We start from the raw sequence: 13,067 nt of genomic DNA on the forward strand, positions 1-13,067 counted from the left end.
TAGTGAACTAATGGGCACATTTATGGCCTTATATGTTCACTAGTAAGCATCAAAATGATCTTACGAGTGAACTAGTGGGCGTTTTGCGGCTTACATGTCAACTAGTAAGCCTCAAAATGATCTTACTAGTGAACTAGTGGGCGTTTTGTGGCTTACATGTTCACTAGTAAGCGTCAAAATGATCTTACTACTGAACTAGTGGGCGTTTTGTGGCTTACATGTTCACTAGTAAGCGTCAAAATGACATTACTAGTGAACTAGTGAGCGTTTTGTGGCTTACATGTTCACTAGTAAGCGTCAAAATGATCTTACTAGTGAACTATTGGGCGTTTTGTGGCTTACATGTTAACTAGTAAGCCTCAAAATGATCTTACTAGTGAACTAGTGGGCGTTTTGTGGCCTTATATGTTCACTAGTAAGCCTCAAAATGATCTTACTAGTGAACTAGTGGGCGTTCTGTGGCTTACATGTTCACTAGTAAGCGTCAAAATGAACTTACTAGTGAACTAGTGAGCGTTTTGTGGCTTACATGTCAACTAGTAAGCCTCAAAATGATCTTACTAGTGAACTAGTGGGCGTTTTGTGGCTTACATGTTCACTAGTAATCGTCAAAATGATCTTACTAGTGAACTAGTGGGCGTTTTGTGGCTTACATGTCAACTAGTAAGCCTCAAAATGATCTTACTAGTGAACTAATGGGCACATTTATGGCCTTATATGTTCACTAGTAAGCGTCAAAATGATCTTACGAGTGAACTAGTGGGCGTTTTGCGGCTTACATGTCAACTAGTAAGCCTCAAAATGATCTTATTAGTGAACTAGTTGGCGTTTTGTGGCTTACATGTTCACTAGTAAGCGTCAAAATGACCTTACTAGTGAACTAGTGAGCGTTTTGTGGCTTACATCTTGTCTAGTAAGCGTCAAAATGATATTACTAGTGATTTGGTGGGCGTTTTGTGGCTTACATGTTCACGAGTAAGCCTCAAAATGATCTAACTAGTGAACTAGTGGGCGTTTTGTGGCCTTATATGTTCACTAGTAAGCCTCAAAATAATCTTACTAGTGAACTAGTGGGCGTTTTGTGGCTTACATATCCACTAGTAAGCGTCAAAATGATCTTACTAGTGAACTAGTGGGCGTTTTGTGGCTTACATGTCCACTAGTAAGCGTCAAAATGATCTTACTAGTGAACTAGTGGGCGTTTTGTGGCTTACATGTTCACTAGTAAGCGTCAAAATGACATTACTAGTGAACTAGTGAGCGTTTTGTGGCTTACATGTTCACTAGTAAGCGTCAAAATGATCTTACGAGTGAACTAGTGGGCGTTTTGCGGCTTACATGTCAACTAGTAAGCCTCAAAATGATCTTACTAGTGAACTAGTGGGCGTTTTGTGGCTTACATGTTCACTAGTAAGCGTCAAAATGACATTACTAGTGAACTAGTGAGCGTTTTGTGGCTTATATGTTCACTAGTAAGTGTCAAAATGATCTTACGAGTGAACTAGTGGGCGTTTTGCGGCTTACATGTCAACTAGTAAGCCACAAAATTATCTTACTAGTGAACTAGTGGGCGTTTTGTGGCTTACATGTTCACTAGTAAGAGTCAAAATGACCTTACTAGTGAACTAGTGAGCGTTTTGTGGCTTATATGTTCACTAGAAAGCATCAAAATGATCTCACAAGTGAACTAGTGGGCGTTTTGCGGCTTACATGTCAACTAGTAAGCCTCAAAATGATCTTACTAATGAACTAGTGGGCGTTTTGTGGCTTACATGTTCACTAGTAAGCGTCAAAATGACATTACTAGTGAACTAGTGAGCGTTTTGTGGCTTACATGTTCACTAGTAAGCGTCAAAATGATCTTACGAGTGAACTAGTGGGCGTTTTGCGGCTTACATGTCAACTAGTAAGCCTCAAAATGATCTTACTAGTGAACTAGTGGGCGTTTTGTGGCTTACATGTTCACTAGTAAGCGTCAAAATGACATTACTAGTGAACTAGTGAGCGTTTTGTGGCTTATATGTTCACTAGTAAGTGTCAAAATGATCTTACGAGTGAACTAGTGGGCGTTTTGCGGCTTACATGTCAACTAGTAAGCCACAAAATTATCTTACTAGTGAACTAGTGGGCGTTTTGTGGCTTACATGTTCACTAGTAAGAGTCAAAATGACCTTACTAGTGAACTAGTGAGCGTTTTGACGCTTATATGTTCACTAGAAAGCATCAAAATGATCTCACAAGTGAACTAGTGGGCGTTTTGCGGCTTACATGTCAACTAGTAAGCCTCAAAATGATCTTACTAATGAACTAGTGGGCGTTTTGTGGCTTACATGTTCACTAGTAAGCGTCAAAATGATCTTACTAGTGAACTAATGGGCGTTTTGTGGCTTACATGTTCACTAGTAAGCGTCAAAATGATCTGACTAGTGAACTAGTGGGCGTTTTGTGGCTTACATTTTAACTAGTAAGCGTCAAAATGATCTTACTAGTGAACTATTGGGCGTTTTGTGGCTTACATGTTCACTAGTAAGCGTCAAAATGATCTTACTAGTGAACTAGTGGGGACATTTATGGCCTTATATGTTCACTAGTAAGCGTCAAAATGATCTTACTAGTGAACTAGTGGGCGTTTTGTGGCTTAAATGTTCACTAGTAAGCCTCAAAATGATCTTACTAGTGAACTAGTGGGCGTTTTGTGGCTTACATTTCAACTAGTAAGCCTCAAAATTATCTTACTAGTGAACTAGTGGGGACATTTATGGCCTTATATGTTCACTAGGAAGCCTAAAAATGATCTTACTAGTGAACTAGTGGGCACATTTATGGCCTTAGATGTTCACTAGTAAGCGTCAAAATGATCTTATGAGTGAAATAGTGGGCGTTTTGCGGCTTACATGTCAACTAGTAAGCCTCAAAATGATCTTACTAGTGAACTAGTGGGCAATTTTGTGGCTTACATTTCAACTAGTAAGCCTCAAAAAGATCTTACTAGTGAACTAGTGGGCACATTTATGGCCTTATATGTTCACTAGTAAGCCTCAATATGATCTTACTAGTGAAGTAGTGAGCGTTTTGTGGCTTACATGTTCACTAGTAAGCGTCAAAATGATCTTACTAGTGAACTAATGAACGTTTTGTGGCTTACATGTTCACTAGTAAGCGTCAAAATGACCTTGCTAGTGAACTAGTGGGCGTTTTGTGGCTTACATGTCAACGAGTAAGCCTCAAAATGATATTACTAGTGAACTAGTGGGCACATTTATGGCCTTACATGTTAACTAGTAAGCCTCAAAATGATCCTCCTAGTGAACTAGTGGGCGTTTTGTGGCTTACATGTTCACTAGTTAGCCTCAAAATGATCTTACTAATGAACTAGTGGGCGTTTTGTGGCTTACATGTTCACTAGTAAGCGTCAAAATTATCTTACTAGTGAACTAGTGGGCACATTTATGGCCTCATATGTTCACTAGTAAGCGTCAAAATGATCTTACGAGTGAACTAGTTGGCGTTTTGTGGCTTACATGTTCACTAGTAAGCGTCAAAATGACCTTACTAGTGAACTAGTGAGCGTTTTGTGGCTTACATCTTGTCTAGTAAGCGTCAAAATGATATTACTAGTGATCTAGTGGGCGTTTTGTGGCTTACATGTTCACGAGTAAGCCTCAAAATGATCTTACTAGTGAACTAGTGGGCGTTTTGTGGCCTTATATGTTCACTAGTAAGCATCAAAATGACCTTACTAGTGAACTAGTGGGCGTTTTGTGGCTTACATGTTCTCTAGTAAGCCTCAAAATGATCTTACTAGTGAACTAATGGGCACATTTATGGCCTTATATGTTCACTAGTAAGCATCAAAATGATCTTACGAGTGAACTAGTGGGCGTTTTGCGGCTTACATGTCAACTAGTAAGCCTCAAAATGATCTTACTAGTGAACTAGTGGGCGTTTTGTGGCTTACATGTTCACTAGTAAGCGTCAAAATGATCTTACTACTGAACTAGTGGGCGTTTTGTGGCTTACATGTTCACTAGTAAGCGTCAAAATGACATTACTAGTGAACTAGTGAGCGTTTTGTGGCTTACATGTTCACTAGTAAGCGTCAAAATGATCTTACTAGTGAACTATTGGGCGTTTTGTGGCTTACATGTCAACGAGTAAGCCTCAAAATGATCTTACTAGTGAACTAGTGGGCACATTTATGGCCTTACATGTTAACTAGTAAGCGTCAAAATTATCTTACTAGTGAACTAGTGGGCACATTTATGGCCTCATATGTTCACTAGTAAGCGTCAAAATGATCTTACGAGTGAACTAGTGGGCGTTTTGCGGCTTACATGTCAACTAGTAAGCCTCAAAATGATCTTATTAGTGAACTAGTTGGCGTTTTGTGGCTTACATGTTCACTAGTAAGCGTCAAAATGACCTTACTAGTGAACTAGTGAGCGTTTTGTGGCTTACATCTTGTCTAGTAAGCGTCAAAATGATATTACTAGTGATTTGGTGGGCGTTTTGTGGCTTACATGTTCACGAGTAAGCCTCAAAATGATCTTACTAGTGAACTAGTGGGCGTTTTGTGGCCTTATATGTTCACTAGTAAGCCTCAAAATAATCTTACTAGTGAACTAGTGGGCGTTTTGTGGCTTACATATCCACTAGTAAGCGTCAAAATGATCTTACTAGTGAACTAGTGGGCGTTTTGTGGCTTACATGTCCACTAGTAAGCCTCAAAATGATCTTACTAGTGAACTAGTGGGCGTTTTGTGGCTTACATGTTCACTAGTAAGCGTCAAAATGACATTACTAGTGAACTAGTGAGCGTTTTGTGGCTTACATGTTCACTAGTAAGCATCAAAATGATCTTACGAGTGAACTAGTGGGCGTTTTGCGGCTTACATGTCAACTAGTAAGCCTCAAAATGATCTTACTAGTGAACTAGTGGGCGTTTTGTGGCTTACATGTTCACTAGTAAGCGTCAAAATGACATTACTAGTGAACTAGTGAGCGTTTTGTGGCTTATATGTTCACTAGTAAGTGTCAAAATGATCTTACGAGTGAACTAGTGGGCGTTTTGCGGCTTACATGTCAACTAGTAAGCCACAAAATTATCTTACTAGTGAACTAGTGGGCGTTTTGTGGCTTACATGTTCACTAGTAAGAGTCAAAATGACCTTACTAGTGAACTAGTGAGCGTTTTGTGGCTTATATGTTCACTAGAAAGCATCAAAATGATCTCACAAGTGAAATAGTGGGCGTTTTGCGGCTTACATTTCAACTAGTAAGCGTCAAAATGATCTTACTAGTGAACTATTGGGCGTTTTGTGGCTTACATGTTCACTAGTAAGCGTCAAAATGATCTTACTAGTGAACTAGTGGGGACATTTATGGCCTTATATGTTCACTAGTAAGCGTCAAAATGATCTTACTAGTGAACTAGTGGGCGTTTTGTGGCTTAAATGTTCACTAGTAAGCCTCAAAATGATCTTACTAGTGAACTAGTGGGCGTTTTGTGGCTTACATTTCAACTAGTAAGCCTCAAAATTATCTTACTAGTGAACTAGTGGGGACATTTATGGCCTTATATGTTCACTAGGAAGCCTAAAAATGATCTTACTAGTGAACTAGTGGGCACATTTATGGCCTTAGATGTTCACTAGTAAGCGTCAAAATGATCTTATGAGTGAAATAGTGGGCGTTTTGCGGCTTACATGTCAACTAGTAAGCCTCAAAATGATCTTACTAGTGAACTAGTGGGCAATTTTGTGGCTTACATTTCAACTAGTAAGCCTCAAAAAGATCTTACTAGTGAACTAGTGGGCACATTTATGGCCTTATATGTTCACTAGTAAGCCTCAATATGATCTTACTAGTGAAGTAGTGAGCGTTTTGTGGCTTACATGTTCACTAGTAAGCGTCAAAATGATCTTACTAGTGAACTAATGGGCGTTTTGTGGCTTACATGTTCACTAGTAAGCGTCAAAATGATCTGACTAGTGAACTAGTGGGCGTTTTGTGGCTTACATTTCAACTAGTAAGCGTCAAAATGATCTTACTAGTGAACTATTGGGCGTTTTGTGGCTTACATGTTCACTAGTAAGCGTCAAAATGATCTTACTAGTGAACTAGTGGGGACATTTATGGCCTTATATGTTCACTAGTAAGCGTCAAAATGATCTTACTAGTGAACCAGTGGGCACATTTATGGCCTTAGATGTTCACTAGTAAGCGTCAAAATGATCTTATGAGTGAAATAGTGGGCGTTTTGCGGCTTACATGTCAACTAGTAAGCCTCAAAATGATCTTACTAGTGAACTAGTGGGCAATTTTGTGGCTTACATTTCAACTAGTAAGCCTCAAAAAGATCTTACTAGTGAACTAGTGGGCACATTTATGGTATTATATGTTCACTAGTAAGCCTCAAAATGATCTTACTAGTGAAGTAGTGAGCGTTTTGTGGCTTACAGGTTCACTAGTAAGCGTCAAAATGATCTTACTAGTGAACTAGTGAGCGTTTTGTGGCTTATATGTTCACTAGTAAGCGTCAAAATGACCTTACTAGTGAACTAGTGGGCGTTTTGCGGGTTACATGTCAACTAGTAAGCCTCAAAATGATCTTACTAGTGAACTAGTGGGCACATTTATGGCCTTACATGTTAACTAGTAAGCCTCAAAATGATCCTCCTAGTGAACTAGTGGGCGTTTTGTGGCTTACATGTTCACTAGTTAGCCTCAAAATGATCTTACTAATGAACTAGTGGGCGTTTTGTGGCTTACATGTTCACTAGTAAGCGTCAAAATTATCTTACTAGTGAACTAGTGGGCACATCTATGGCCTCATATGTTCACTAGTAAGCGTCAAAATGATCTTATGAGTGAACTAGTTGGCGTTTTGTGGCTTACATGTTCACTAGTAAGCGTCAAAATGACCTTACTAGTGAACTAGTGAGCGTTTTGTGGCTTACATCTTGTCTAGTAAGCGTCAAAATGATATTACTAGTGATCTCGTGGGCGTTTTGTGGCTTACATGTTCACGAGTAAGCCTCAAAATGATCTTACTAGTGAACTAGTGGGCGTTTTGTGGCCTTATATGTTCACTAGTAAGCATCAAAATGACCTTACTGGTGAACTAGTGGGCGTTTTGTGGCTTACATGTTCTCTAGTAAGCCTCAAAATGATCTTACTAGTGAACTAGTGGGCGTTTTGTGGCTTACATGTTCACTAGTAAGCCTCAAAATGACCTTACTAGTGAACTAGTGGGCACATTTATGGCCTTATATGTTTACTAGTAAGCGTCAAAATGATCTTACGAGTGAACTAGTGGGCGTTTTGCGGCTTACATGTCAACTAGTAAGCCTCAAAATGATCTTACTAGTGAACTAGTGGGCGTTTTGTGGCTTACATGTTCACTAGTAAGCGTCAAAATGACATTACTAGTGAACTAGTGAGCGTTTTGTGGCTTATATGTTCACTAGTAAGTGTCAAAATGATCTTACGAGTGAACTAGTGGGCGTTTTGCGGCTTACATGTCAACTAGTAAGCCACAAAATTATCTTACTAGTGAACTAGTGGGCGTTTTGTGGCTTACATGTTCACTAGTAAGCGTCAAAATGACCTTACTAGTGAACTAGTGGGCGTTTTGCGGCTTACATGTCAACTAGTAAGCCTCAAAATGATCTTACTAGTGAACTAGTGGGCACATTTATGGCCTTACATGTTAACTAGTAAGCCTCAAAATGATCCTCCTAGTGAACTAGTGGGCGTTTTGTGGCTTACATGTTCACTAGTTAGCCTCAAAATGATCTTACTAATGAACTAGTGGGCGTTTTGTGGCTTACATGTTCACTAGTAAGCGTCAAAATTATCTTACTAGTGAACTAGTGGGCACATTTATGGCCTCATATGTTCACTAGTAAGCGTCAAAATGATCTTATGAGTGAACTAGTTGGCGTTTTGTGGCTTACATGTTCACTAGTAAGCGTCAAAATGACCTTACTAGTGAACTAGTGAGCGTTTTGTGGCTTACATCTTGTCTAGTAAGCGTCAAAATGATATTACTAGTGATCTCGTGGGCGTTTTGTGGCTTACATGTTCACGAGTAAGCCTCAAAATGACCTTACTAGTGAACTAGTGGGCGTTTTGTGGCTTACATGTTCACTAGTAAGCCTCAAAATGATCTTACTAGTGAACTAGTGGGCGTTTTGTGGCTTACATGTTTACTAGTAAGTGTCAAAATGACATTACTAGTGAACTAGTGAGCGTTTTGTGGCTTACATGTTCACTAGTAAGCGTCAAAATGACCTTACTAGTGAACTAGTGAGCGTTTTGTGGCTTATATGTTCACTAGTAAGCGTCAAAATGACCTTACTAGTGAACTAGTGAGCGTTTTGTGGCTTATATGTTCACAAGTAAGCGTCAAAATGACCTTACTAGTGAACTAGTGGGCGTTTTGCGGCTTACATGTCAACTAGTAAGCCTCAAAATGATCTTACTAGTGAACTAGTGGGCACATTTATGGCCTTACATGTTAACTAGTAAGCCTCAAAATGATCCTCCTAGTGAACTAGTGGGCGTTTTGTGGCTTACATGTTCACTAGTTTGCCTCAAAATGATCTTACTAATGAACTAGTGGGCGTTTTGTGGCTTACATGTTCACTAGTAAGCGTCAAAATTATCTTACTAGTGAACTAGTGGGCACATCTATGGCCTCATATGTTCACTAGTAAGCGTCAAAATGATCTTATGAGTGAACTAGTTGGCGTTTTGTGGCTTACATGTTCACTAGTAAGCGTCAAAATGACCTTACTAGTGAACTAGTGAGCGTTTTGTGGCTTACATCTTGTCTAGTAAGCGTCAAAATGATATTACTAGTGATCTCGTGGGCGTTTTGTGGCTTACATGTTCACGAGTAAGCCTCAAAATGATCTTACTAGTGAACTAGTGGGCGTTTTGTGGCCTTATATGTTCACTAGTAAGCATCAAAATGACCTTACTAGTGAACTAGTGGGCGTTTTGTGGCTTACATGTTCTCTAGTAAGCCTCAAAATGATTTTACTAGTGAACTAGTGGGCGTTTTGTGGCTTACATGTTCACTAGTAAGCCTCAAAATGACCTTACTAGTGAACTAGTGGGCACATTTATGGCCTTATATGTTTACTAGTAAGCGTCAAAATGATCTTACGAGTGAACTAGTGGGCGTTTTGCGGCTTACATGTCAACTAGTAAGCCTCAAAATGATCTTACTAGTGAACTAGTGGGCGTTTTGCGGCTTACATGTCAACTAGTAAGCCTCAAAATGATCTTACTAGTGAACTAGTGGGCGTTTTGTGGCTTACATGTTCACTAGTAAGCGTCAAAATGACATTACTAGTGAACTAGTGAGCGTTTTGTGGCTTATATGTTCACTAGTAAGTGTCAAAATGATCTTACGAGTGAACTAGTGGGCGTTTTGCGGCTTACATGTCAACTAGTAAGCCACAAAATTATCTTACTAGTGAACTAGTGGGCGTTTTGTGGCTTACATGTTCACTAGTAAGCATCAAAATGACCTTACTAGTGAACTAGTGAGCGTTTTGTGGCTTATATGTTCACTAGTAAGCATCAAAATGATCTCACAAGTGAACTAGTGGGCGTTTTGCGGCTTACATGTCAACTAGTAAGCCTCAAAATGATCTTACTAATGAACTAGTGGGCGTTTTGTGGCTTACATGTTCACTAGTAAGCGTCAAAATGATCTTACTAGTGAACTATTGGGCGTTTTGTGGCTTACATGTTCACTAGTAAGCGTCAAAATGATCTGACTAGTGAACTAGTGGGCGTTTTGTGGCTTACATTTCAACTAGTAAGCGTCAAAATGATCTTACTAGTGAACTATTGGGCGTTTTGTGGCTTACATGTTCACTAGTAAGCGTCAAAATGATCTTACTAGTGAACTAGTGGGGACATTTATGGCCTTATATGTTCACTAGTAAGCGTCAAAATGATCTTACTAGTGAACTAGTGGGCGTTTTGTGGCTTAGATGTTCACTAGTAAGCCTCAAAATGATCTTACTAGTGAACTAGTGGGCGTTTTGTGGCTTACATTTCAACTAGTAAGCCTCAAAATTATCTTACTAGTGAACTAGTGGGGACATTTATGGCCTTATATGTTCACTAGGAAGCCTAAAAATGATCTTACTAGTGAACTAGTGGGCACATTTATGGCCTTAGATGTTCACTAGTAAGCGTCAAAATGATCTTATGAGTGAAATAGTGGGCGTTTTGCGGCTTACATGTCAACTAGTAAGCCTCAAAATGATCTTACTAGTGAACTAGTGGGCAATTTTGTGGCTTACATTTCAACTAGTAAGCCTCAAAAAGATCTTACTAGTGAACTAGTGGGCACATTTATGGCCTTATATGTTCACTAGTAAGCCTCAATATCATCTTACTAGTGAAGTAGTGAGCGTTTTGTGGCTTACATGTTCACTAGTAAGCGTCAAAATGATCTTACTAGTGAACTAATGGGCGTTTTGTGGCTTACATGTTCACTAGTAAGCGTCAAAATGACCTTGCTAGTGAACTAGTGTGCGTTTTGTGGCTTACATGTCAACGAGTAAGCCTCAAAATGATATTACTAGTGAACTAGTGGGCACATTTATGGCCTTACATGTTAACTAGTAAGCCTCAAAATGATCCTCCTAGTGAACTAGTGGGCGTTTTGTGGCTTACATGTTCACTAGTTAGCCTCAAAATGATCTTACTAATGAACTAGTGGGCGTTTTGTGGCTTACATGTCAACTAGTAAGCCTCAAAATGATCTTACTAGTGAACTAATGGGCACATTTATGGCCTTATATGTTCACTAGTAAGCATCAAAATGATCTTACGAGTGAACTAGTGGGCGTTTTGTGGCTTACATGTTCACTAGTAAGCGTCAAAATGACATTACTAGTGAACTAGTGAGCGTTTTGTGGCTTACATGTTCACTAGTAAGCGTCAAAATGATCTTACTAGTGAACTATTGGGCGTTTTGTGGCTTACATGTCAACGAGTAAGCCTCAAAATGATCTTACTAGTGAACTAGTGGGCACATTTATGGCCTTACATGTTAACTAGTAAGCGTCAAAATTATCTTACTAGTGAACTAGTGGGCACATTTATGGCCTCATATGTTCACTAGTAAGCGTCAAAATGATCTTACGAGTGAACTAGTGGGCGTTTTGCGGCTTACATGTCAACTAGTAAGCCTCAAAATGATCTTATTAGTGAACTAGTTGGCGTTTTGTGGCTTACATGTTCACTAGTAAGCGTCAAAATGACCTTACTAGTGAACTAGTGAGCGTTTTGTGGCTTACATCTTGTCTAGTAAGCGTCAAAATGATATTACTAGTGATTTGGTGGGCGTTTTGTGGCTTACATGTTCACGAGTAAGCCTCAAAATGATCTTACTAGTGAACTAGTGGGCGTTTTGTGGCCTCATATGTTCACTAGTAAGCCTCAAAATAATCTTACTAGTGAACTAGTGGGCGTTTTGTGGCTTACATATCCACTAGTAAGCGTCAAAATGATCTTACTAGTGAACTAGTGGGCGTTTTGTGGCTTACATGTCCACTAGTAAGCCTCAAAATGATCTTACTAGTGAACTAGTGGGCGTTTTGTGGCTTACATGTTCACTAGTAAGCGTCAAAATGACATTACTAGTGAACTAGTGAGCGTTTTGTGGCTTACATGTTCACTAGTAAGCGTCAAAATGATCTTACGAGTGAACTAGTGGGCGTTTTGCGGCTTACATGTCAACTAGTAAGCCTCAAAATGATCTTACTAGTGAACTAGTGGGCGTTTTGTGGCTTACATGTTCACTAGTAAGCGTCAAAATGACATTACTAGTGAACTAGTGAGCGTTTTGTGGCTTATATGTTCACTAGTAAGTGTCAAAATGATCTTACGAGTGAACTAGTGGGCGTTTTGCGGCTTACATGTCAACTAGTAAGCCACAAAATTATCTTACTAGTGAACTAGTGGGCGTTTTGTGGCTTACATGTTCACTAGTAAGAGTCAAAATGACCTTACTAGTGAACTAGTGAGCGTTTTGTGGCTTATATGTTCACTAGAAAGCATCAAAATGATCTCACAAGTGAACTAGTGGGCGTTTTGCGGCTTACATGTCAACTAGTAAGCCTCAAAATGATCTTACTAATGAACTAGTGGGCGTTTTGTGGCTTACATGTTCACTAGTAAGCGTCAAAATGATCTTACTAGTGAACTATTGGGCGTTTTGTGGCTTACATGTTCACTAGTAAGCGTCAAAATGATCTGACTAGTGAACTAGTGGGCGTTATGTGGCTTACATTTCAACTAGTAAGCGTCAAAATGATCTTACTAGTGAACTATTGGGCGTTTTGTGGCTTACATGTTCACTAGTAAGCATCAAAATGATCTTACTAGTGAACTAGTGGGGACATTTATGGCCTTATATGTTCACTAGTAAGCGTCAAAATGATCTTACTAGTGAACTAGTGGGCGTTTTGTGGCTTAAATGTTCACTAGTAAGCCTCAAAATGATCTTACTAGTGAACTAGTGGGCGTTTTGTGGCTTACATTTCAACTAGTAAGCCTCAAAATTATCTTACTAGTGAACTAGTGGGGACATTTATGGCCTTAGATGTTCACTAGTAAGCGTCAAAATGATCTTATGAGTGAAATAGTGGGCGTTTTGCGGCTTACATGTCAACTAGTAAGCCTCAAAATGATCTTACTAGTGAACTAGTGGGCAATTTTGTGGCTTACATTTCAACTAGTAAGCCTCAAAAAGATCTTACTAGTGAACTAGTGGGCACATTTATGGCCTTACATGTTAACTAGTAAGCCTCAAAATGACCTTGCTAGTGAACTAGTGGGCGTTTTGTGGCTTACATGTCAACGAGTAAGCCTCAAAATGATATTACTAGTGAACTAGTGGGCACATTTATGGCCTTACATGTTAACTAGTAAGCCTCAAAATGATCCTCCTAGTGAACTAGTGGGCGTTTTGTGGCTTACATGTTCACTAGTTAGCCTCAAAATGATCTTACTAATGAACTAGTGGGCGTTTT

Source organism: Hippocampus zosterae, chromosome 13 (assembly GCF_025434085.1).
Source record: "Hippocampus zosterae strain Florida chromosome 13, ASM2543408v3, whole genome shotgun sequence".
NCBI classification, from domain to species: Eukaryota; Metazoa; Chordata; class Actinopteri; order Syngnathiformes; family Syngnathidae; genus Hippocampus; species Hippocampus zosterae.